Here is a 6203-nt window from a genome sequence, read left to right as displayed (position 1 = left end):
GATATGAAAATAGATTAAGAGCTAGCAAGCTTGATTCATAAAACAAGGTAAATTCATCGGGAAATGAAAATCCGTCACGAATAACGCGGATTAGTAGAGTCAGGGGTAAGTTGACAACGCGAATATGATGAACGATAATCACGCGAGAGAGATTACGCAACGATACGGAAAGATCCGTGAGTAGCGGGGGCTAAATTGGCATTATCGCGAATCTGGGGCGAAACCATCAGTATGATGAAAATTGCTTCGGGACACTTGGGAACACCTGCCTAACAAATATCAGACCTCTGGAAAACTCCGGGGCGAAGCCGTCACTAGAACAAAAGTAGGGAAAACCCATTATACATCGAAACGCATAAGCGACCGGCGCGGCGTGGCGAGCTTAACAACCGGTCCGACGGTCCGACAGAGTCCGGATCAGCTGGCTTGACCTACGGGGGACATAATAAAGTTGACCTGTCCGACGGGAAACGCGACAGTGGCCTCCAACTGGGGGTAATGGCGACCACGCAAAGCGGGCGATCGACTGAGCGATCTGACGATACGCGCGACGGTTTGATTAGGAAAACGGCATCAGAATGTTGCAATTACCATCGAGCAACCGTCGATAGATAGGAGAGGACGCGCGAAAGATGCGAAACTAGAACCGCGACGTGAGGCAATGGAAATTCGCGATACCAACGGTCAATCGCGAATTTATCGATTGTAACGCGATCCAGGCGATTAATCGAACTAAGTTTCACCGTCGAATGACGCGTCGAACGACGATAAAGTAGGGGAATAAGAACCACGGAAACGCGGTCGGACTAGCCGACATAGAACAAAGGATTGAAATTGTAATTTCGACTAATATGCTTTATAGGCGACTCTGGTAAACCGAATTGACAATCGAACGGTCAATCGAACGGCGTTATCAGGTGGAGGCGTGAACCACGAAGGTGGGGAGAGAGCACGTGGCACGTAGGGCCGAACAATCGAAGGTTGTAACGCGAAATCGATTATCATACATTGTAGGGAGATTATCGAGTATGTTAACAAGCCCGAACAAACAATCGATGATTAATGTTTAACAATGGCGAGCGATACCACGATGTGGTAGCATAGGAGAATGTGCGAGCGAGCGAATTATAATGTTGTTAGCGCAAGATTCCCTTTTCCCAGATAATATTCCATAATTATTAATATTCGTTAGGAATTATTTCGAAGGAATGGAAGGATCGAGAAAACGGAATGCTGCGTAGTTTGAATCATGTATTTGCGAAAGTTGTTGACGAGACAAGTGCGAATAACATGTTTACATGCGATGAATGGGCCCATTGTACGCGGCAACACCTGCCTCGAGCGAACAATGGACTATGGAATGCGGAAGCTTCGAACGACCACATCTGGCTGGCAGGTGTATGGAACATCTGGTTGACGGATGTGCGAGATAGGGCGGAGCCGTGACCAAGTGGGGATGCTGCCGGGAGACCAGGAGCCGGAGCGAAACCCACCGATCGAGGAAGTCCGCGCTAGAGAGTCAAGCGAGCAGGTCGTGAGAGATTCCTCGATAGGAGGGTCCTCGCATAGGTCGATAGTAATTTTCCTCGGCAGGAATACTTTGTCTTAGAATAACTCGAACTCTGCGTTGAACGATCCCGCGGTAGACGCGTTAAATCTTGAAACAACTTTACACAATCTTGTACTATCTGGAAATAGAATAAAATAGAGGATATTTTACTATTTGAAATAGAAGTACTTTGAAATTTATTCGAGTGCGGTTGATACCTTACCTGAATACGTCATACTTACCTGATCCTGATACTTACCTATATCGGCGATCCCACATCCGTGCGGGGAGATCCAAGAAGCGTTCCAGCTACGGTCCGGGGCGAAGTCGTCAGTGCACAGCGGCAGTCCAGAGAAGGTCCGGGAAGCTGAGTCCAGCGGCGATCCAAGATCCGACGGCACAGAGGAGACCTGAAACAGAGGATGAAAGGGTTGAGAGGAATCAGCGAGGTCATCGTGAACAAGGTGGGGCAATTTCGTACTTAGAATCTAGAATCCTTTCTCGGTTTAGTAGGTAAAAATACGAGTGGCGACCGTGTCGGTGACATAAAAAATTCACAATAAATCGTAGCGTGGGGAACATCACACCTCCGTACGGTCACAACCTCACTTCCAAAAACTCTGAGATGTTTAACTGAAGGCTTTGATCCAAAAAATTTTTCATAGAGTGTGACTCCACCAACCGTCTCTGATGCTGTTCGATTTTTCAGATATACCGCTGTATACGTTGCCTCTGCCCACAGATGTAAAGGTAGTTGCCTCTCATGTAACATGGCCTTGGCACTTTCAATAATCGTTCTATTTTGTCTTTCTATAAAACCATTCTGCTCAGGCGCTCTTGGAGTTGAAAGCTCGTGTTTGATCCCTTTGTTCAACAAGAAACGGCTTACAGATTCATTACAAAACTCTCGGCCACCATCAGATCTAAGCCTTTAATTTCGTGACCATCAGCCTTGACCTCAGCATAGAACTTCATGAGGTTGTCCAGCACATCAGTTTTGTTCTTAAAAAATAGACGTAACAGTATCTGGAAAAATCATCCTTTAGTAACATAAAGTAATTAGCACCACCTAACGACGTGCTCATTTTACCGCATAGATCAACATGGAAGGTCTCACCAGCAGTGTTTGCTCGTCTTGCTCCTGACTTTGGAAAACTCAGACGATGTTGCTGCCATAAGCACAGCCCTTACAGAATGGATCTTTTCCGATGTTTCTTCGATTTTGAGGTCATCAACAACTCCTTTGTTGCTCATTTCTTGAAGTGTTCTGAAGTTCACATGCCCCATGCGTTCATGCCACAACATAAGCGATCCAGATGATGCCATGTTCAATTCGGTAGTCTTGACGGTTCTCAAATTCATTTTGTAAAGCCTGTTGTCGTTGACTCCGTCAGCAATAATAACGTTTTCCTTTACAAAACTGACTCGCTGACCACCTTCTTCAAAAATGATCTTCATACCTTTTTCAGTGGATCTAGAAACAGATATGAAATTTCGACCAAGATCTGGAACAAAAAGAACGTCTTTAATAATATGTATAGGACTTGATCGTTCGAGTTTGTCATTTGCACTTCAATGTCTCCAGTCCCTCTCACAGATAGTGTTCGTCCGTCTCCAACTTTCACTGGATATTTGTTCTCTGGAATCGGCACAAAATTTTTAAACCACTCCCTCTGGAACGACATGTGATCAGTGGCTCCTGAATCTGCATACCAGAGATCTTCAACCTTGCCTTGTGACGTTCGAGATTGCAAGACGAAAAGATGTGAATTATCCTCAGCTGATGTTGTCTGTCGATCAACTTGGCTTTTATTTGTTTCCATCATCAAGGAATGTTGATCTTGTTTATTTGTTTATTTTCACCTCCTTGTTTATTTTGTTGGTCTCTCTGCCGCTTGAAACATTCTCTAGCCCAATGTCCTAATTTATGACAATAGTTACATTTACCGGTTTGTTTCAATTTTTCTTCTTTGTTTGTCTCTGTGTTGTTTCTTCTCCCTCTCGTCTTACTGCTACTAGCAGTATAGGCAGCTCCCACCGCAGTCTTGTTATCCCCACCACTCTGTCTGAGATTGATGAGCGACTCTTCGTTGACTAGGTGATCCGTTAAGCGTTCAATGTTTTGCTCCGCTCGAGGCACTGCATACCACGCAGTCCTCACGTGATCGAATTTGGCGGGCAGGCTGCTCAGGATCTTTGCAATCACCATCGGTGCTTTCTGCTCGAGATCCATATCTTTCAGCCTTTGCGCCAAAGATGTTACTTTGGCGATGTAATCAGCCATGCTTTCCTCTTCTTCCATTTTACTATTTATGAATTTTTCTAATAGTACCTGCGCAGATTGTTCACTCCTTTCCGAGTGGACAGTCTTCAACCTCGACCACATTTGAGCAGCGGTCGTACAGTCAGTCAGGTGCTTAAGTTGTTCTAATTCAAGGCCCCTCATAATAAATGCCTGGGCTGCTGCGTCTTCATCATCCCAAGCTTGCGTGTTCGTAGCTGGCCTTGGTTTAGTGCCCAAAATGTACAGCTTAAGTTTATTTTCAGTCATGTAGATTTCCATTTGTCGTCGCCATAGTTGGTAATTCTGCCCGTTGAAACGATGGATTTGATATACTCTTAATTCGGCCATTTCCGAAGATCTTGGCAAAGCTGGCACTTGTATTTCAATCACTGAGTCGTCTTCTCCAACGTCCAGAAATTCTTCTGTAGTTTGATCCAACAATGTTTGATCGTCAAATGCAGAATCTTCAACTTCACTATTTTCTGTCACAATGTTCTCTTCATCCATGAGGCGTACTTACAACACGATACACATTTTTCGAGCACGTGTCTGGGCCCATAACCTTATGTGGTTATTAAGTAGTCAATAAACACTTGTGACACTCGATAATGTTGCAAATACGTTGTACAGTTTATTCAGTTTATTAATACATAAAGATAAAGAAAAAATAATGTTCGGAATCTACTTGATGCTCACAGCCGAATAAGGGCACGTGCGTACACGTGAGCGTACAGAGAAGAAAAGAGCGAGCGCGACCGGAAGACGAACGACAAGCGCGACAGTCGTCGATCAACTCGCGAATTTACATGTCGATAGTTCGATCAATCGGAATCTCGAGAAAGCGCCATATTCAACATTTATTACGTAAGACTTATAGATATACCTTTCGTTCAACATACGTTTTTTTCAATTTGTTAAATCATGGATTGAAGTGAGAAAATTAGTTCATGGAAAAAAATGTATATTTTTTTACTATACGAACTGTAATGAATACAATTATTAATTTTTTTCAAAAGTAGATTTTGTATGAATGATTATTAAATCAATATTTCTTCAAACATTTCGCTATAACTCTGACATTTATATGAAATGTTTTGAAATTGCATTTGCCGATTTATTAATTAATGTTATATATTTCGTAACGAATTTTCGTTTATACTCAATGATTAGAAAAAGCTTGCAAGAAAATACAATGAAACGTACTTCTGAGATGCAATCGATCAATATACACTATTTACTATACATGCATTAATTATTACATTTTATTATATTATATTATATTATATTTATACTTTTATATTTATTATATATGTAATACATATATAATAAATATAAAAAATGTTTGTTGAAATTTGTTACGAAATATATAACATTAATTAATAAATCGGCAAATGCAATTTCAAAACATTTCGTATAAATATCACAGAGTTATAGCGAAATACGTTTTAGAAAAATATTAATTTAATAAACTTCATACAAAATCTACTTTTGAAAAAAATTAATCATTGTATTCATTATAGCTCGTATAGTAAAAAAATATACACTTTTTTTCATGAACTAATTTTCTCACTTCAATCCATGATTTAAAAAATTGAAAAAATACGTATGTTGAACGAAAGGTATTTATAATAGGCCAGTAAAATTAACTCGAAAAACACCGAATATCTACAAAACGGATTGACAAGCCAATTTTTTGAGAGTGAGTAGAGGGTCATAGATGTCCAAATTCACAAAGTTCCAACAAAATTTTCCTGTGCATCGGCAGCCATCTTGAAAATAGGGGTAAATATTTAAAGTTTGAATATCTCGGCTTTTATTGGTCGCATTTTGTTCTTTTTTTTTTAGTTTTGTAGGGAAAAATATTTGCTACAACTTTTGTTGGAAAAAATTTTTAATAGCTGTCAAGGAAAAAAGTTACATCCAAAAAAAGGCCGTCAATTAGGGGTTAAACAATTTTATTGACACTTATATCGCCCCCTGTTAGTTTGATCAAAAAAATGTTCCAATAAAACTTGTAGAGGATTTAATTCTCTAGCAATTTTCGTATATATTTTTTTTACGGTGGCTCAAAAAACACTAGAGATAGAGAGCGCCAAAGTTGAGTGTATCTAGTAAATGCTCTTTTTCGTGAAGAAAATTCGCGGTTTTATTGTGAATTGTCGTATATTATAAAACTCTTTTCCGCACCACCACTGAAATAGAGTTTCAGGCGCATTTTTTTTTTTACGTGGTATCTCCAGTAGATATAATCACGGGTCCGAGGGAAAGTGCCTTTCGTTCTATATATTGTAATATTGTCGTATATTGTATATTATAAAACTCTTTCGCGAACTTTACAATGTGTTATTGTGTGTGTGTGTGTTGTGTGTG

Source organism: Temnothorax longispinosus, chromosome 2, assembly GCF_030848805.1.
Source record: "Temnothorax longispinosus isolate EJ_2023e chromosome 2, Tlon_JGU_v1, whole genome shotgun sequence".
NCBI lineage: Eukaryota > Metazoa > Arthropoda > Insecta > Hymenoptera > Formicidae > Temnothorax > Temnothorax longispinosus.
The sequence above is the reverse complement of the archived record's forward strand: the minus strand, read 5'-3'. Positions refer to the sequence as shown.